At 43.2% G+C, this 21592-nt stretch overlaps 1 long non-coding RNA gene across 1 annotated transcript; it reads right to left on the reverse strand.

The window, feature by feature from the left end:
- Nucleotides 1-16397: 16397 nt before the first annotated feature.
- LOC129680205 (uncharacterized) lies at nucleotides 16398-21592 on the reverse strand. The gene is made up of 3 exons (XR_008720656.1): nucleotides 20063-21592; nucleotides 17272-17411; nucleotides 16398-17167 (listed from the first exon to the last, which is right to left on the reverse strand). It is a non-coding gene; the product is annotated as an uncharacterized LOC129680205 (long non-coding RNA).

The raw sequence follows: 21592 nt of genomic DNA on the forward strand, positions 1-21592 counted from the left end.
ATATAATATAATATAATATAATATAATATAATATAATATAATATAATTAATATAATATACCCTCCTCTCAGGGATCAGAGAATTATGCAGAAGAGGAGGCAGAAAGCTTCTATGAGCAAAAGGGCTTGGAAAACTCCAAGCCCACATGTCTTGTAGACACAACAGGACTGACCATATATGAACTCACAGGGCCTCTGGCAGCATGTGCAGGACCTCACAAGTTCAAACCAGACAGGGTCCCCATGCTGAGAGGGGGACATGGACCTGAGCGTCCATCCCTAAACCAGAAACTAACTTCAGCTGACACCCACATCTGAGGAAACCGTAGTTTTCTCTGAGGAGTCCCCTAGGGCACTCTAACCATGCTTATGGGTAGCTCTGTGTCCCACAGGAGGAGCCAGCACAAGATGAACCCACAGTACTTTCGTTGACTTCTTGTCCCATTTTGCTTTGTTTGGGCATTTCTGTTGTCTTACTGTTTTGTTTTGTTTTTTTTTTCCTTTTTTTGCTTGTATATTGTGATTTTCAACTTTGTGTTTTTATGGGCTTTGTTTTTTATGTGTGTGTGACTGTTGTGCTTTCTCTTTGTTATTTTCTTTTTTAAATTCTACGTTGTACACTTTCTTGTTTAGTGTTTTTTTTTCTAAGAGAGAGAAAGAAGATGTGGAGTAGGGTGGGTGGGAAGGTGGGGATGATCTGGAAGGAGCTGGGGGGAGGGAAAAATTGAAAGACTCAATCGTGACAGGACAAGAACGTGAGGGATTAGAGTGGCTGGTGGGATTATAAATCTCTGAAACTGATTTTGAAAACATTTATTATGTGTATGTAACTCTTTAAATGTTTAAATACAGAATAACCAAATAAAAACTAAAAAATTAACTTTAAATAAAACAAACCAACCAACAAATTGGTTGGGAGGCTGAAGACTGCCTGCAGCATTAATGCCGACACTGCCACCTGCTGGACACAGAATATAGTGCAGCACGTGGATAGGCGTACACCTTTTTCAGGCCAGAGACACAGAAAGAGGTGTGAGTTCTTTCCTCCTTGCCTTAGCTGGGAATTCCCGCCTCCTTCCCCAACCCAACTCTCAGATTTGCTTTCTATCCCCACGGGATTCTACTTTCTCACTTTCTTTTCCCTGAACCTAGAGAGGAAATCGACAGTCACACAGCTTGGCTTTCTTGTGCAACGACAGAGGAACAACTCCCCCAAAGAGCTGGGGTGTGTTGCTGAGGTTGAAATAAGTTCCCCAAGGTGGAGCTGGGGACGAGGAGATGGGGTGCATCCCTGGGGTGCAGATTTTTGAAGGAGCAGTATAACTCAGGGCACAGAGATGTGGCCTCACTGTGTAACCTCAGGACACTGCACCTTATTTCATGAGCCTTTCTTCTCCTCACCAGCAAAGAGGAGCCAAGGCCTCTAACTCTTCAGTTGTGTGAAAATCAAGCCAGAAGAGCTCAGGGACATTTAAAAGACTGCTCGGCAGAGAGGGACATGGCAAGGACTTGGCTCCCGGGGTGGTGTTGACACTGGTGTGGTGAGTGACATTTTATCAGTGTTTAATCAAAGGCGAAGCCATCAGGATGGCAACATTCATCGAGTACGGACTGCGCAGCTGCAGGGAAGGAAGCAGCGGGCGGGGTGGGGGAGGTTTCCCTCCAAGCCCACTGGGCCTGTCCCAAGCCTGTGGTCTTCCCTTTGGTCCGCTTTTCCCAATCCTCTTCCAGGATGCTGAGGGCAACTGCAGGTCACAGGTGCTTGCTGATTGGTCATCTCCCTGTTCATATATGTCATCGCGGCTGCTTGTGAGGCCTTTATTCCTCTCTTCATGCTGCCTGGCTCCCAGAGTTCCAGACCCTTCGACATTCCCATGACCCTTCGACATTCCCATGACCCTTTTCAGTCGCCTTTCTGCCACTATGGACACCACCAGGCTGATGTTCACTCAGTCCCCTGTCCCCAGCTCACACTCCACAGTCCACCCCCTGCTGTCCTTTGTGATCAACCCCTCCTCCCCACTCTTCACCTCAGCGCCTCTCTAGGAAGGAGCCATCTTCTCCTTTCCCCAGAACATCCTGGCTATATTCCTGCAGTTCCCCCCCCCCCACCCGCCCCGCACCTTGTTCCTTGCAGCCTTCAGCCAGTTTTTCTCTCCTCCCATTTTCCAGACTCCTCTATTCCACAAAAACTTTTTGGTTCTTTCTGTAAAGGCTAATGTGAATTTTTTTTTTTAAAAAAAAAAAATATAGGCTAGATCTTTATTTTTATTTTTTTAAGGTACAATGTCAATTTTTAAAAATAGAATAGTTGTTTTTTTTAAACTTTTATTAATTACACTTTATTTACTTTGTATCCTCCCATAAGCCCCTTTTTCCTCCCCTCCCAACCCCACCCTCCCTCCCCCTTCTTCACAAATGCCCTTCCCCAAGTCCACTGATAGGGGAGGTCCCCCTCTCCTTGCTTCTGATCTGGAAAGGATCATCCTGAGTGAGCTGTCCAAGAAGTAGAAAGACACACACTCATATATATATATATATACTCACTCATATAGACATATAATATAGGATAAACCTACTAAAATCTGTACACCTAAAGAAACTAATCAAGAGGGAGGACCCTGACTAAAATGCTCGATCCTCATCCAGAAAGGCAAAGAGGATGGACATCAGAAGAAGAAGAAAACAGGAAACAAGTTAGGAACCTGCCACAGAGGGCCTCTGAAAGGCTCTGCCCTGCAGACTATCAAAGCAGATGCTAAGACTTATGGCCAACTGTTGGACAGAGTGCATGGAATCTTATGAAAGAAGTGGGACATACTAAGATCTGGAGAGGACAGGAACTCCACAAGAAGAGCAACAGAACCAGAAAATTTGAACACAGGGGTCTCCCCAGACTCTCATACTCCAGCCAAGTACCATGCATGGAGATAACCTAGAACCCCTGCACAGATGTGGCCCATGGCAGTTCAGTGTCCAAGTGGCTTCCATAGTAATGGGAAGAGGGACTGCCTCTGACATGAACTGATTGGCCTGCTCTTTGATCACCGCCCCCTGATGGGGGGGGGGCAGCCTTACCAGGCCACAGAGGATGACAATGCAGCCACTCCTGATGAAATCTGATAGACTAGTTTTTTTTTTTTTAAGAAGTTCACGGTAGTGTTTTTATAACACAAGAGAACCTTAACAAAAAAGATGACAGTGGGGCGACTGTGTATCAATAAATAATGATAGAGCTATTTACTAATATATCATGCACGCACTACAGATAACATGTATTAAAAGAAAAATAATTGTGAAATTATGAACACAAAGCCACACAGCGTCTTATCCACTATGTGTTGGAGCTATAGGCAGTCCAGGCAAAAATCAGGGCCCCTTTAGCCTGGTATATTTCTAGGTCAAACTTCTGTATTAGCTGTTGAACCTATCTTAAAACACAACCAAAACGTTTGAATAAGTTTTGTGTGTGTGTGTGTGTGTGTGTGTGTGTGTGTGTGTGTGTGTGTGATAAAATATACGTGGAAACAGCATTTTTGTCTCATGTTAAGTGCACAGCTCAGTGGTATCAGAGACATCCACCCAACTGTCTAACCATTCCCACTGGCCATTTCTAAAGCTTTTCACCAGCCCAAACAGGAGCTTTGCACTTAGTAGACAATGGCACCCCATCTTCTCCTCCCACTTGCCCTGGCAACTTCTGTTCTGCTTGCTCACTCTATGAACTTCACTGTTCGGAGGTACCTAGTGTACATGGAATCACACAGAAGTTGTCTCTTTGCGCCTGGCTTGTTTCACTTAGAATAACTTGAATTTTCAAGATTTATCCCTGCTGTACCCAGGTGTCAAATTTCCCTTCTCTGATGCTCCACCCTGTCAGTTCTACGGGATCTAGAATTAGCATGGATGTGAGACTTTGGGCATGTAGGCTAATTGAGGTAGAAGACTCCCCTGAGTGTAGATGGTCCATCTCCTGGGCTGGTTTCCTGGGCTGATTAAAAAGAGAAAGACGCTGAACATCGTTCTTCATGTTGCTTCCTGGCTGTGCACACAACGAGACCAGCTGCTTCCTGCTCTGCTTCCTGCTCCCACTGACATTTCTTCTTGCCATGATGCACTGTATCCCCTGGAGCTGTCAGCTAACCTAACCCTTTCCTTAAATTGCTCTTGTTGGCTATTTTGTTGCAGAAACAAGGTAAGTAACTAATCTCTTCTTTTGTGAAACAGAATAACACCTGATGGTATGTGTACCATGTTTTGCTTATCCATCTGTTGAACAACATTTTAAAGTGTTTAGAAAAACTCTCATCATGTGCTGTGGTTGGGAGCCTAGCCTTAAATGGCTGAGCCATCTCTCCGGCCCTCATCATGTGCCATGAATGTGCTAAATGACACTTAACAATTGTTATTAATGCTATGAAGAAAAATTTAAAAAAGAAAACATATTGATCATATTTTCCCTTTCTTTTCTATATTTATTTGCTTTTCTTGTTAATGTGGTTAGAAAATTAAAAATTACTTTAAAGACATATTCTTTTGCCTTTCTTTTCTCCATATTTTTACCAAATTTCTAAGGAAGGAAGTTAGAAGAAACAGGAAGGAAGGAAGGACAGACTGAGTGGTGCACATGTAATCCAAGCACTGGGGAAATAGAGGAAGAGAAGATCATCCTTAGCTACATAGGAAGTTCATGGCCAGCCTTGGGACACATCAGGTATTATTTAAAAAAAAGAAAAAGAAAGAAAGAAAGAGAAAGAAAGAAAGAAAGAGTATACATACTCCCTAAGCCATCTTTTTAATGGTATTTGTTTTAATTATAGAAAATTGAAAAATTAAAGAAGCAGAAAGAGAACAGAGTAATGAGTAAGTTTCCATCATCTGGGGCCACAATGTCGGTTTGGTCAATCATGTTCCCTCTTTTCCCCCACCTTACCCTGGTTTTGCCCCCAGATTACTCTGATACAAATTCCAGACACCATGTCTCTTAATCTGTAACTATATATTTGTAACACCTAAGACAATCAACATTCTTAATACTATCAAATATTCAGTCGCTCAATTTCCCTGATTGCCTTATGCATTTTTAAGTTTGTTTGAATTAAGATTCAGACCAAATCAATACATTGCACTCGGTTGATGCATTTTGAAGTCTTCCGACTGTGACCTCCCTGCTTTTGTTTGTTTGTTTTTGTTTTCTGACAGTGTCTTGAAGAATCTTGAGCCGTTGATCTAGAGGAGCGTCCTATAGTCTGGATTTTTCTCATTACACCCTTTAGGGGTCACTTCCTGTATTCCTTTGACCCCTGTATTTCTTGTAAACCATAGGTGCAGCTGGAGGCTCTGACTAAGAATACAGTTATCAAATCTATTACTCACCATTTTAGAATATTGCGGAAACTTTGATTGGAGCTTATTGCGATTTGTGTTGGTCTTCTACAGAACTCACATTTGATCTTTTTTTTTTTTTTTTTAAGCCACTGAATTGTGATCATTTGCTATAGCAGCAACAGAAGAGAAGCAGTTAGCGTCCTATTGACCCTAGTTAATCTGGCTTCCGCCTGAAGCTCTTGCTTCCGCTAGGACAAGGTATTGCAAGGCCAACCGCTGTTGAGTTTCCCTGCTGGAACATGCTCTCTAGAAAGTTACTAGTTGCCTTTTGACGGTGTCCACCCCTACAAACAAGCTCCACCTCAAACTCAGGGCAAAAACCTTAAGTTCCGTTGTTCCCCAGCTCTTCTCCTTTTAATGGCTTCTCCAGACCCCGAGGCAAACTAAGAATGGTATTTCAGTTGTCTAACAACCTTCCTAGAATAAGACGCGGGCCCGCCGCAAACGCTGGTTTATCTGATTTTCTCCTTTGTTTTGCCACAGATAATTGGAACTTTTAGAATTTTTTTTTTTTTTCCCCTCCTTGGGGGCTCCCTGGCACTGACGCAGCCCCCGGGAGAAGCTGAGGAATTGTGGGAAGTTCGCTTTGTGAGTGTGGAGCCAGCATAGGGGTTAGAAGGATTAACAGTCTCCAGCTCAGAAAGCGTTGTGTCCTGTGGGATGGACGCACTGAAGTCTTCCCTAAGGCGTCTTCTTCGTGGAGGGTTCGAGCGATGCCACGAGCGCTTCTCGAACCACGCCGGACCAAACTTCTGTTTTTGTTTGCGGATCTATAATTCCTCATCCTGCGGATGGGCAAATCTTCGGGACCCAGATAATGAACCGAGACGATATTCACTAAACAAGAGGTGGGCTGTGGGAAGCTATCTGTCGGTGTAGCTCGCGTGACGTAGGGAAATGCTTCTCCAAATACCGCGCGTGTCCGGTGCGTTCCGCGGCAGCCGGTGAAGCGTGCAAGCCTCGCGCCCTCTTGTGTTCGCTCTGAGGCCAAGCACCGGGGCTGGCTCTGATTTTCAAGGAATTTTTGGTTTGTTTTGTTTTCAGATTTCAACTTTCGTTTTATTGGTTTTTTTTGTTTGTTTGTTTTTGTTTTTGTTTTTGTTGTTGTTTTTTGTTTTCGGTTATTTTGAAAATACCCCCGCAGCTCCGTCTTCACCCAGAGAACCAAGCACGGCTGCCATTACCGGAAGGGTGGGGATCTGGCCTCCAGTTTCTATTCTGTCACCCTCAGAATCATGTGTTCAAATAGCCAGCTTCCGGGTGACCAAGCCCACAAAATTCTCTAACTCTTCTCTGTTAACCCCTACCCTCTCCAACACTTGGCCTTCCTCTGCTTATGCCCCTAGGGCTCCCGGATCCTTATCTGGCTCTATAATGCATTATGATAATAAAAATCTAAGTTTAAACACACGTTTCAGGTTTCCAGGGAGCATTTTCATATATCATACATTAAAAATACACCGTGCGGGGGTGGTTCGGTGGTTCTGCGGAGTCTGTTCCCAGCAGCCACGTCGGGCAGCTCACAACACCCTGTAACTCCAGCTCCAGAGGATCAAACGCCTCTGGCCTCCTCAGGCACCTGTAATCGCGTGCAGCACACACACACGTAATTTAAAAAAATAAGACACATCTTTAAAGCTATGTGTGGGTGTCGACGGAGTATGGAAGCAGGGAGACCCCAGTTAGTCACTTGCCTTAGACAAAGTCGGCACTGCAGGAGGCAGAATGGGGAACAGACAAGAGGTGGGCACAGGCTTTACTTTCATGACTTCCCCATGAACCCGGAAATGACTCACCAAAGACGGGTCCAAAGACCGTAGACAATGACACCAACTTTAAGCCTTATACACTTATTTAAGCTTTATACACTTATTGTCTAACTTGGCCAAGCTATTTAACTTCACAAGCTCTACTTTCGAACCAGTATTGATGCCTACTTGATAGGGCTGTTAGGAGGACTAAGTGAGATAATTTGTGTAAAATATTCAGTGTACAGTGTCTGCTTAGAATCCATGTTGAGCGTTTTAGAAAGGTACAAGGCAAATGTCACACATATCAGGCCATATCAGGATGACTTGAATTATTTATGTAAAGGTGTGGTCAGGAATGACTCTGAGAGGAAGGAGAACACATTCTGGTGAACAATGACTTAAAACCAAATTGCCACAGCTCTAGACACCACTGGGAAACATAAGCAGGATTTTCAGTCAAAGGCTGGGAACTGACTGTGAAGAGAGAGACAGATTCACAAACCCCTACTGTGTCAAAATGGAAATGATAGCTGACAATCAAACAACAGGACACTTACACCTTCGCTCAATGTGAAGTCTCCAACAAATATCCAGGATTTGCTGAGCGGGATTCTAGACTACACACAATCATTTGATTCTTCCAACTCTCCTTCAGGTAATGTGCATAAACATGTAGCTTGAACTTTCGGTAAAGCATTTATCAATCATGTCACTCATAGGGCCTGATAGCCCCATGAGCCACTGCTTAGGAAAGAGGACCCAAGAGCCCTGGCCAAGGGAAGTGGGCTGCAAGCTGGTTTTGAGTAAGAGATAGCTAGTGATTAGAATGGATACAAGGACCTAGCTACCTGGGAATCTATTTGGTTCAAAACCTTCTTCCTGTCAGGGAGAGATAACAAAGTCCAATGGATTGCCTCTGTGAACGGGAAAGAAGTCTGCTAGTCAACAGCAGGTGAAGAGAAGACCAGAAATAAAAGAAAAGAAAAGACTTAAAAAGGAGTCAGGTTAGTGCCAGTGCAAGAGATTAAAGATCCAACAACTCACTGGAAAAGGACAAACCCTTTAACCTGTCCCTAAAACTGCCTAAAGTGTGAAGGGTGCTGTTCTTGGTAAGCCCCATTTCTTTATTTTTATTTTTTTAATTATTATTTTTTTACACTTTATTCACTTTGTATCCCCCCATAAGCCCCTCCCTCCTCCCCTCCCAATCCCACCCTCCCTCCCCTTTCTTCACGCATGCCCCTCCCCAAGTCCACTGATAGGGGAGGTCCTCCTCTCCTTCCTTCTGATCTTAGTCTATCAGATCACATCAGGAGTGGCTGCATTGTCATCTTCTGTGGCCTGGTAAGACTGCTCTCCCCTCAGGGGGAGGTGATCAAAGAGCAGGCCAATCAGATTGTGTCGGAGGCAGTCCCTCTTCCCATTATTATGTAACCCACTTGGACACTAAACTGCCATGGATTACATCTGCGCAGGGGTTCTAGGTTATCTCCATGCATGGTACTTGGTTGGAGTATGGGTCTCTGGGAAGACCCATGTGTTCAAATCTTCTGGTTTTGTTGCTCTCCTTGTGGGGTTCCTGTCCTCTCCATAACCTACTATTTCCCACTTCTTACATAAGATTCCATGCACTCTGCCCAACAGTTGGCCATAAAGTCTCAGCATCTGCTTTGATAGTCTGCAGGGCAGAGCCTTTCAGAGGCCCTCTGTGGCAGGTTCCTAGCTTGTTTCCTGCAAGCCCCATTTCTTAAGGGAATCTAAGAACACTGCTTCATGAAATTAATTAAGCAGCATGGGGAATAAAAAAATAACAGGACCATCTCCACCACCACAAAGCTAAACTGTAGTTGAAAAGATAACACAGATTGGCTCATGGGGTATTTATTAATTTCTTACTGCTAATCAGTAGTAGGGTTATGAAGAGACACAGAACATAAGCTGTGTCCTCTGAGACCAGGACCAGCAAGTGGAAGGGCCGCACAGTAGGGGTGGAGAAGGAAAGGGACTGAAGGTTTTTACAGTTCTTTATCCCTACTGTTGTAAAAGAATCTGGCCCACTGTTTTCATTCACGAAGAAGAAACTCAGCTTTCGTAATTCACGGCTACTTTCCACTCCCTTACTTTCCACTTACTTTCCATTAGAAGGGATAAGACAGGGTGTGAGCTAAATCTTCCTGTTGGGAGCTAGAAGCCCAAGAAGACAGATGTTCCAGCTCTGTCAGCACCGTTGCTCAGCTTTCTATCATTGTGACAAAATCAACTTAAAGGGAGAAGGATCATCTGGGTCCATAGCTTCAGGTCGAGGTTACCTGGCTCTTGTTTCTGGGTCTGTGGTGAGAGGAACACCATGAGACATGGAGCAGGTGGTGGAGCAAGCTGCTCACTCATGGCTGTTGAAAAGCAGTGACATCAAGAGAGAGACAGAGACACACTACCCCCTTCCAGGACGCGTCCTAATAACCCGCCTTCTCCAACTTGCCTCACTTCCTGAAGTTCCTTCTGCCCCTCAAAACCCCTTAACTTATGATCCCATCGCTGGATTAATCCACACATGCCACCATGGCTCCCTGGTGACCCAACCACTCCAAAGGCCCTATGTCTGAACGATGCACTGAAGATCAAGCCTTCAACACAGGAATGTGGGGGACACTTAAGACCCTGGAATACCACCAGCAGCCCCTATGGGAGCTTAGTTTCATGTCCACCTGTCTCATAACTAACTTTTTTAGTAAGTCAGACAACATTCTATATCCCTTTTATTTACTTATTTATGTTCCTTTCGAACTGAACCTATGTGCAGAAGAGAGGTCATCTCATGAATAACTGTGGAGATACCAACATGGTGGTTCCATGTGGAGACAACTGAGACCACATATCCTTCAACAGCTGTGGTCCAGATCTTCAATGGAACCAGGTCAGTCTGAACACAGCCTCATAGACAATACATGATACACAGGCTTCTGTGTTTCTTTTCTTTTCTTTCTTTTCTTTCTTTCTTTCTTTCTTTTCTTTCTTTCTTTCTTTCTTTCTTTCTTTCTTTCTTTCTTTCTTTTTCTTTCTTTCTTTCTTTCTTTCTTTCTTTCTTTCTTTCTTTCTTTCTTTCTTTCTTTCTTTCTTTCTTTCTTTCTTTCTTTCTTTTTCTCCTGAAACAGGGTTTCTCTGTGTATTCTTGGTTGTCCTGAACTCGCTTTGTAGACCAGGCTGGCCTTGAACTCACAGAAATCCTCCTGCCTCTGCTTTCTAGAGTGCTGGGATTACAGGCGTGTACCTGTAAGAGCTGGGCCAATAAATTTTCACTGAAACAAAAAAAGAAAAACCTGATAAACAACGAAAACAAATTAGTAAAGGGATTTTAAAGTGTGCAGCAAGGCAGGCAGAAGTGGGATGTTAATGAATCCCAATAATAATTCATAGAGTTAAAGATTTTCAAATTCCTGCCATCTTCTGGCTCTGCACACAATGAGGCCCAGGCACATTACAGGTGTTTCATGATATTCCATGGGTATGTCGGAAGGCAATTCAGCATGAAATTGCTCATGTGTCCTCTGATCCTTTGAGCAGAACCTTTGTTCTAGATGATTTTATTTTAAAGTTGCTTGTACAATAAATAATCTTAGACGACAGTATCATCTACACACACACACACACACACACACACACACACACACACACACACGAGAGGCAGAGAGAAAGGGGGAGAGAGAGAGAGAGAGAGAGTTTTTAGATATACTTAGAATTCTCCAAAATCCTCTTTGCACCATGCTTTGGGAATCAGGAGTTAAGAAAGTAGCACAAAAATTATACTCTGAAGCTGGGTGGTGGTGGCCCACACCTAGCACTCTGGAGGCAGAGGCAGATGCATCTCTGTGAGTTTGAGGCCAGCCTGATCTACAAATCAAGTCCAGGATTGCCAGGGCTGCACAAAGAAATCTTGTCTCGAAAAACAGAGAGAGAGAGAGAGAGAGGTAACTTTGGCATCTGGTAATTACAATTAAGAATACCCTTTTGGTGGTCAAAGATATGCTTAAGAGCACTGGCTGTTGTTTCAGAGTACCAAGGTTCAATTCTCAGCATCCACCTGGTAGGTCACAACCATCTTTAACTCCAATTCTAGGGGATCCAACACCCTCTTCTTGTCTCCTCAGGTACCATAAACACAACTGGTACACAGAGATATATGTAGACAAAACACTTACATCCATAAAATAAAAATAAATAACCTCTTTAAGAAAGAGTTACTCTTTGTTTCTGACTGGGAGTCTGTATGTTTTACCAGCATCCACAAAAATGGCAGCTGAGAATGCCTGAGCATCTGAGCCCAGTGGAATGAATCCTGTGTTGTGCCCAATTTGCAAGACCCCGAAAGATTGCCAGGAGTTGAGTCAGTTGCAAAACACATGCAGTGCTCTTTTTATTACAAGCTACAGCTTGAGCCCACACCCTTACTAACACAGTGGTTGAGAGCAGAGAGCCTTGTGCTCAGGGTAGGTGGGTGATTTAAAGATTCCAGTCTTTCTCAGCATGCCCAAAGCAGCAGAATTCCTGCCTGGCAAGCATCTATTGGTTGAAACACAAAAGGGGATGTTGTATTTTGAACTGATTGACTATAGGAAGGCCCCCAAACCATTAACTGTCTGGCATCCCTTGCTTGGCTGTCCTAGGGGGGGAGGGGCAGTCTGGGCCTGTTTCCTAGCAATTGTATCTCTAGTGGGCAGGAAAGGAATGCAGTAAGGCTGTTTCCTTCCCACAGGTGGCTGAACTTGTCTCCACCTGTCTGGCCTTTTTTCAGGCTTGTACTTTTAAAGTTTAAACCAATAGCTCAAAAAGCTAATTTTTAATTCTTTGGTCTCTCACCTGAAGTAACAACTTTGTAGGTGGCTCTGTGGGAGCAGGACTCTCTCCCCAAGGGGGGTGTCTTCCAAAAGAACTTACTGTTTCATACCTTTGAGTTTGTGAGGATGAGTGGCAGCTGGCCAATTCCTGAGTTGCCCTTAAGGACTGTTCCCCGTCATCCCCAGACAGAGCACTTAGTGCATTCCTTCCCTAGCCTCGGCGTGCTGGCTGTTTTTTTGTTGACTTGACACTAGCTAGAGTTCTCTGGGAAGAGAGAACCTCAGCAGAGAAAACGTCCCTACACAAATGGCCTGTGGTGCGTTCTCTTACTTAATGATTAATGTGGGAGGGCTTATCCCATTTTGAGTGGTGCTACCCCTGGGTTAGTAGTCCTGAGTTCTATAAGAAAGCAAGCTGAGAAAGCTTTGGGGAACAGGCCAGAGAGCAGCATCCTTCCATGACATCTGAGGTTGCTGCCCTGCCTGAGTTCCCGCCCTGGCTTAACTTGGTGATGGAGTGTAGCCTGAGAAGTGTAAGCTAAAATAAACCCCTTCTTCCCCAAGATGCTTTTGGTCATGGTGTTTTAGCACAGCAATAGAGATTCTAATTAAGACACATACCCAGGCTTTTCTAACTAAACTGCAATTTTCTCAAGTCTTTCTATTCTCCTTTTTGCTTCTGATTCTCAGTACAAACCTGGCTAAAGGCAGCCAGCAATACCCACACCATGGCTGAAATGCTGGGAGGCCTTAAATGTCTTCCACAGGATTAATCACCTCCCACAAAGTGGTACAATGCTGACAGACTGTAGACAAGGCCATTACAGGGATGTAGTATATGTGGCCTTCAGTCCACACGTGAATAGCATCCTTGTTCCTATCTGAAACCACACATAGTCTTTACTGTCTACATTTCCAGCAGGATTGTGGGGCTTTGGAGTTTCACTAGAATTGCTCACTAACTTCTCTGATAGCCTCTCAGGCTTTCTCTAAAATAGTCTAAGATCTTCCCACAAAACAGTTCCAAAGGTTTAATAACAACATAGTCAGATTTAGTCATACAAATGTTCCTACTTCTTTGGTGCAGTTTTCTGGGTCAGTTAACTTTCCATTGCTGTGACCAAATTATCTGAAAGGACAACTTAAAAGGAAAAAGAGACTTTAGTTGAAGGTTTCAGAGGTATAGTCCATAGTTCCTGACTATGTTAATTCTGGCCTATGCTGAGGCAGAAAGTTACTGTGGCAGGGGATGCAGCAGAGGCTGATTACCTAATGGCAAACAGGAAGCAGACAGGGAAGGGGACCCGAGAACAACTAGAACTTTGAAAGCATGCTCACAGCGATCTACCTTTTCCAGCTAGCCCACATAAGTTTCCAGCACCTTCTAAAACAGAGCTATTAGCTGGGGACAAAGTGTTCCAAATGTGAACCTGTGGGGGATATCTCATGCTTGTATAACAACAAGTCTGTGGTTCAGACCCACTGGGATAGCACCAATGGCTGCACCAGGAATCTACTTCTTTTCTTTCTTAGAGACAAGTTCCTTGAGGCCCCCAGTGTTTTCTGTGTTCTCAGTCACTAACTAGTGCTTCAGTGCAATACTTGAATACATTTGTGGGGCTCTGTGTGGTGTTCTGATAATGTGTACACACTGCAGAAAGATTGAAACTGTTAACATCTATCATCTACTGATTAATCATTCACAGTCTTTCAGAAACACTAAACTGGATGTTGAAGACAGGCTCCCTGCTGTGCCAGTTCTCCAAAATCTCTTCCTCATACCAGCCACCCCCAGCCTCCTGTAAGCCTTTAAGTAACCAATATTATCTCTCTGGTCCCACCCCTCGTGTATGTGCATCTGGAGGCCAGAGGACAACCCTGGATGTTTCTCCTCAGATGTTATTCGGCTTTTCTTTTCTCTTACTTTCCTTCGCCCGCCCCAACTGCCCACCCGTCTGTCAATAGGCTCTCTTATTGGCCTGGAGTTTACTGCTTAAGCTAGACTATCTGGCCAGCAAGCTCCAAGGTCTTCTTGGCTTTGCCCTCCCAGAACTGGAATTACAAGTGTGAACTCAGGTTCTCATGTAAAACACAGATTCTTTATTCCTTCATCTGTTGATGAAAAGTATGGAGGTCTTAAGCTTTATTTCCGGCCTCTAACAATGTCATTTAACTGGTCACGGTGATGGACCATTTTTGAGACAGCCACTTTCTCATTGGCAAGGCTCGTGACTACTTATGACTAGCCAGAGTTTTTCTAAGCAGGAGGTACAGCTATACTTGAAGGATCAAGGCTTTTGGATCTTTCAGGCTTAGTTCTTTGAATCTTTGTTCTACAACCTACTTGTTGATTAGCATTTTCGGCTTTAGTTCTAAGAGAGTGAGTTTTATCAGTCCTTTAGTAAAGATTGTTGAGTGTTATACTCACCATTAGCTCCATGGGCTCTGTTGGATCCAGTGGCTACATTTTAAGAGTGAACATTTTAATAAGTACCAGTCACCACTGCCATCCACAGAATTGTCCAGTGTGAAATGAAACCAGGCAGAAAGGACAATATGTAGCCATGCAATTAAAGTATAAAATATTATAACTATACATAGTTATGATAGCAATGCAATAGTTACTGCTGTTGTTTTAGTGAGGACCTTTGACGTTTCTTAGCAAGACAGGAACACATTGACTAGTTTACAACCCATAGCAGAGAATACATTCAACAAGAGAGCTACCACAGTTTTGGTTTTTTAGGGGGTGATGGTGGTGGCACAAATGGAAAACAGACTGCAATATAGCTGTGCTAGTTAGCTTTGATTGTCAGCTTGACAAAGCCTAGCCAGCGTTATCTGTGGGGAAATCCTTGACTGAAGAGTTGCCTCAACCGGATTGGCCCGTGACCACCTATGGGGAACTGTTCTAATTAACTGATGTGGGAGGTTGCAGCACTGGCCCTAGGCAAGTGTTCCTGGGCTGTATAAGAAAGTTAATAAGCACGAGTCTGCAGTGAGCCAACAAACAGCACTCCTCCATGGCTTCTGCTTCAGTTCCTACTTGAGTTCCTACCCCGGCTTCCCTCAATGGTAGACCTGGAAGTGTAGGCAAAATAAATCCTTTTCTTCCCTAAACTGCATTTGGTCAGTATTTTATCAGAATGAAATGAGGACAATATCTATGGATGCTCAAATGAGCTTTCTTTCATGAGTGACTAGGGACTGATAGAACATTTACTCTAGAAGTTTAAGCAGAATGGCAACAATCACTATAGAACTGTAGGGCTGAGAAAGCAGCCAATTGTCTTTCCCAAAAACTTGGAGAAAGACCAAGTGCTGCCACTATGGCCTGTCAGACACTGAGGTTAGGGAGAAGCAGGACTATGGTGCTAGTCAGTACCTAGGGAAGGTGTTCAAGGAGTTAGGGATGTAGTTTAGCTGATAGTGTTTGCCTAGCAGGCAAAACATAAAATCATAAAACTGGGTGTGGTGGTGAATACTTGCAATTCTGGCATTCTGCAGGCACAGTCAGGAGAATCAGAAACGAAAGGTCATACTTCGCTATACATTGAGTTCACAACCATCCTGGACGCATGAGACCCCGTCTTTGTGGGTGTAGAGGGAGGGAGAAAAAGCCAAGGTGTTCTCCCTGTCATTAAGGAAGTGCTCTATACCAGGCAAGGTCTGCATAGGGGCAGCACATTTATGGCCGAGACCATGGGTCCAGGACAAAGGGACTGGGTGGTTGGATGGAACAGTTTGATGCTCCCACAATTTTTGTTGAGAATTATTTTTTAAGACTTGTGTGTACAGAGGCTAATATATAAAACAAGAAATATCCAGCAATGAGTGACAGATCAAGTGTGGGACAACCCAAGGCACACAAGTAATTTCTGGTTTTGATGAGCTAATGATAAAGACAGGAAATATAAATGGGTCAGATTTGCCAGCAGAGACGAACAGTTCTTGAGTGGGGAGTGAGGACTGAAAGGAAAAACAAACAAAAAACCCCAACACACTACACATGGGATCTGCTCAAGAGGGCTGCCAGTAGAAAGTGTCACACTGGTTTATTCCACAATATCTTTTCATAGTCAGAGTAAAGCACCTCAGTACAATGAAGGGGTTCATGGAGAAGTCAAACTTTTTTACCTCAACTACCTGTCTGTGTGATCCTCACACAAACAAAAGGAAGTGAACTTGGCAAAACATCCTGCTTATCCCTGACTCCAGGTGAAGGCCAGGGTGAAAACATGTTTTTCCACTGAGAGCTCAATAACAAAGCAGCCTAGCAGCCTGACAAACTAGTGGCTCTCCACAAGTTAAGAGTTTTCTTTTCTTTTCTTTTCTTTTCTTTTTTTTTTTTTTTTTTTTTTTTTTTTTTTTTTTTTTTTTTTTTTTTCTTTTTTTTTTTTTTTTTTTTTTTTTTTTTTTTTTTTTTTTTTTTTTTTGAGCTTAGTGGCGGTGGCCCACACCTTTAATCCCAGCACTTGGGAGGCAGAGGCAGGTGGATCTCTGAGTTCAAAGCCAGAATGGTCTACAGGGCATACCTCAGCTTGTGGCCACATCATTTCAACCTTTGCTTTCTGTATCATATTGCTCTTTCCAACTCTGACTCCTGTTTCATGTGTAAATATCTTTATCATTATATGAGGACCAAATGAATAAACCAGGGTAAAGTCCCACCGTCAAGATCTTTAATTTGATCATATTCATATAGTCTCTTTTGCCCTACAATGTAATTTTGAAGGCTTCGGATCAGGATATGTACATATTCTGTTACTCTCATTTAAGCACATCACAATGTGTATGGGTGTATCAGAGGTGTCTAACATGCAGCTTAATGTACAGTTTTTTAGATGAGAGATTAGACCTGGAAACATAGACAAAAAGTCATTGGCATGTTAGGTACTTTGGATGTGGCTGCTCCTGAGGGGGCAAAAGGTAAGGAAAATACTAAAGGCATTATTTTAGGAGACATTATTACATGGGCATCAGGATTAGAATTGATGCACGCAACAAATGCTGAAATGGTAACAGTTTAAGTAAGAAAGAATTCTCTTAAAATGGTAATGTAGTCTGGTTTATATGGCATCTTCACTATACTGTCCATGGGACACATTCTTCCATCTTTGCACTTCATCTTCCTTGGCTGCCATCTTCAGGTGCCACCAACCCAACATGGCTGCTCAGCAGTCATCCCTCCAGGTTTCTGGGGGGGGGGGGGGATGGGTACAGAATAGACAGAAAGAAGCCTATTAATGGGATTGAGAAGGGGTGATCATGAGGAAAGGACAGAGAGGTTGTGGCTATTACCTCAGTGCACATCTTTGCTTCTATATGAACTCAGAGGTCCGGTTTAGCTGTGGTGCATTCAGTCCCCACTGTTGAGGTACTCTGCTTTCTGTGTCAGAAGAGGGCAGCCATTCCAACTGACTGAATCTATTAGTAACGACCTTGATGTTAAATTTGGGTTGGAGAATAGAAAGAAAGCTATCAGAATCTTCAAGTAGGTCTCTCAACAAAATAACTTAATGGATACATCTACATTTTGTTTTGGAGAATTTAACCTGAATCTTGACCTGCGCTTCAGTTAACTAAATTGCCCTTCACCACATTGAAATGCCAGCTTGGTATGCTGCTGGAATGGACAGGCCTTTTTTGTATTTTCCAAGAAACACACACACATATATGTTTTTACATATATAAGTATATATCTGTGTGTATATATATAGATACATACATACACACACACACACACACACGCACTCTAATCTGATTCACAGATCTCTGTCCTTCCACCTGTGACCTATGCACTCAGCAAACAATTCACTGAGCTAGCACACTGAGCTTTTGTTGTACTGCACACTTTACATTCAAGAATCACTGAAGCACTGCTGCTCCAGAACCAACAGTCTTCAACAGTACAACTACTTAACACTACTCCAAACAAGTGAATGATGTACTGTGATGGGCTTTTCCTAGTTTCACGGGTAGAGGGTCCTCGAGGCAGCATGCTGCTTTGACCTATACTGAATCTCTGGGGAAGCAGATTGGATGTGTAACTCAACATTTTCTATCCCATACCTTCTCTCATGTAAACATTACCATTGTGACTTCTCTGTTCTTGTTGAGATGACTGTTAAGGTTCAGGAAAACCTTGGACAGGACTTGTGTTACACCAGCAAACCAGGTAAGAACTACACCAGCCAGGTATGGTGACATGCTTGTACTCTCAGTGCTAAGGAGGCTAAGGCAGCTGTTCAGAGCAGCCTAACCCAAGGCAGACTGTGCCTCAAAATAACAAAATGCCAACCAAAACATCAAACTAACAAAACTCCAAATCTTTGTTGGGTTACTGGAAAAACATACTTGGAAGTTAAGTGTACAAACAGTAGGCATCCATTCTTCCTTTTAGTCTAACTCAACCCTGTTTAGGAACACTCTTAGGGGAATATCCAGGTTGCAGTTCATGAAATTACTGTTCTCACACAGGGAGGGGTGAACTTTAGAACGACATGATGGATACAAATCTCTAAAGCTGCCACTTGTAACCGAGTGAGCTTCAGGTTCAATCCCCTTGGAAAAATCATGTGTCCTTTACTCCTAAATATGCACTTTGATTACTGTAGACAATGTGGCAGTATGTCTGGTCTAGCCAGTCCAAAACTAGCTAACATCGGTTATTGAGTGCTAGTTAACATGCTACATAGTTTTGTAAATTCCCAAAGCTATGAGGGCTAATGTCAGTTTACAGACAAGGAATCTAAGGTACAGAAAGGTTAGTGTGCTTGGTTCTGCTAGGTACTGCCAGCAGAAGGCTCAAATTTGGGAGCTGTTTTTCTCCAACTTTCACCAGTAAAAGCCACAAAGTTATATTTTAAATATAATATGTAAAAATTTTGTGTACATGACTTGGAAAAGTTTCTCCTAGTTGGAAGGGTCCAGTCTGGACCTATACAGGCCTATTCAGGTAGGGACAGTTACAAACTCATTACTCACACTGAATAAAAAAAAGCTACTACTTAAGAATTTACACACAGTGCTTATTTGTATTATGGAAGTATGCCATGAGGTCCTGAACCGAAAAGAACACAGTCCAGCATTTCACCTCGCGTAGAAGAGGGAGGCCAAGGGAGGTCGAGCACACTGAGATATCTGTATCATGTAGAGATACCGATAGTCTGATTGAACATTCTGAGCCATCACGAGATTAACAGCATTGCTCAAGGCAGGCAGCAAACCAGATGAATTTCCCTTTTGTCCAGGAGGTAAAGAATTCATGTTGGAAACTGGAGGAGCATTTGCCATGAGAAAGGAGTAGGGAGGCTAAGATGCTCAAGGAGCCTAACAACACAGTAGCTGCAGGACTGGGAAACTGGATACATAAAGAACAGTTTGACAAGGTGTCCACTGCTCCAGTGGACTTAGGGTTGATTCTATTACAGGGACTGACTGTAGAAACACATGACTTCCTCCAAGACTCAGGCATGGGAATGGAGAAAGCAGATGGCTGAGGGCCCAGGCTGGGTTTACAGAGCAGATCAGGAGAGGAAGCACAAACGGCCATGGTAGAGAATGTGGAGAATTCAGAGACTGAGAAGAAATCCTGAGTCTGGCTAAGGACAGAGGTCACAAGTGAATGACAGCGGCCTGGGGTTTTTAAAAGTCCAAGTAGATAGGACAGACATTCACTGGTATGTGGATGACTAAGAAAGGCTATCGGGGAGCCTAGGTGAGCTCAAGGGCTTAGTGGGTGTGATGATGGGTAGTAGAGACAAAAGGTTCATGTAGATGTCTAGACCCCACCAGCAGCTGCCTGTGCCAGAAAGGATTGGGAAGATGCCATAGTTATGAGGCTTCTGTTGTAGACAATGTAGAGACTGAGGGCCACAGGAGCATAGGCCTGGAGCAGTTCCTATTAAAGCAAGTATCTATTAGAAGACAACCTGCTGGTTAATAGTACTTGATCAAATGGAACCATTTGAAACTCATTCCAGATCTGATACCTGTTTCTGGTCTCTGTCCTTCAGACACACATGTGGTTCTTGTACATAGATTCAGGCTCAACACTCATCACATAAAATATAAAAAAAGATGTACTCACTATTATTCGTCTTTTTGAGACAGTTTCCCTGTAAAACACTGGTTGTTGAGAATTTTTCTGTAGACCAGGCTAGTTTTTAACTCAGAGATCTTCCTGTCTCTGCCTCCCAGTGCTGGGATTAAATGCCTGCACCACCACATCTAGCTTGAGAGATGATAAATAAATAAAATGAGACATGACTCAGTTCATATAAAGTTTTAGAAGTCACCTGGAAAGGGCAGGGGTCAGTCTATATGATAGCTAGCAAGGTAATTACCTAAGTAACCTCTAAGCTTTGTCCATCTATGAGCAACACAATCTTGTTTTACCACCTGGCAAGTCTCTACGTTAGTGAAACCTAACTTTATTTTTTGAGACAAGGTCTTATGTAATCCAGTGTGGCTTCAAATTCACTATAAAGAATGACTTTGAACTTCTGATCTTCCTGTCTCTACTTCCCAAGTGCTTGTACCACCACGCCTGGTTTAGGTACCAAACCCAGGGCTCGAAACATGCTAAATAAATACTCTTAGCAACTGAGCTACATCCCTGAGCCTGGTGAGACTTTCTTAGTGTCACAGTTTCTGAACTACAATTTCTATTGCAGCTCAGGCTGACATAGAACTCCAAATCCTCCATGTACCACATAACTGTCACTACCAGGTCTTAATGTAGCATGAAACCAGCCATAAACAACACACAAATGAACAAATGTGACCAATTCAGTAGGGATTTTACTTTCTATCAGGGGTGAGGTTGGATTAGGCCTATGTGTGATAATATGACACTACTCTAATCAGTTTTAGTCCCCAGCCAACATTTTCTATGTTACGCCTCAAATAATACAATGATCTAGTCCAACAGTTCTTCCTCCAAGGTTACAATCCAAGCTGTAGACCTAGTAAATGTTAAAATACTAACTCAATGTTTAAATGTTATACAGACACCTACTAAGAGCCAGTGTAGAATGTGGTTAATTTCTAGCGAATAGGAAACAAAAAGGTAATTTCATTATGCGTGCCACAGCATGTGTGGAGGTCAGAGGGCAGGCTGTATGCCTGTCCATGTGTCTGTCTTATGAATGATGAGCTGTATGCTGTTGATGGACAGGGAGATTACCAATGAACCACATTTATTCTTCAGGAATACAGGCATATGATAAACCTAAGTTTTCTGTGTGAAGATAGTTTAGGATATGACTAATTTTTCAAGCACATTAAATTCCCAACCAAAATAATCTAGAAGTTAATTAAGTCTAAACTGAATACTTTGGGTTTTATTAAACAAATGGATGCAGCCAAAGGTCAGGGTGTCTTCTCAGTTATGCTCTGAAGACTCGGCAGGGAACAGGCATCCTGGGTGTATCTGCACGAGCTCACCTGGATGCTCCATGCAGCTCATTCAGGGCCCACCAACGTCTTTGGCTTTTAAAACATTCTAACAAAAGGAAGCTCAAATAGGTACCACTAGAAATGAATTGGTTTCAGCTTACTTCTGAGTTTAATCAATATGAAGTCATTTAAGACTACGTAGCTGTGGAAGGCTAGTCTG

The sequence above is a fragment of the Psammomys obesus genome, unplaced genomic scaffold, assembly GCF_907164565.1.
Source record: "Psammomys obesus unplaced genomic scaffold, mPsaObe1.curated_primary_1811, whole genome shotgun sequence".
Lineage (NCBI taxonomy): Eukaryota > Metazoa > Chordata > Mammalia > Rodentia > Muridae > Psammomys > Psammomys obesus.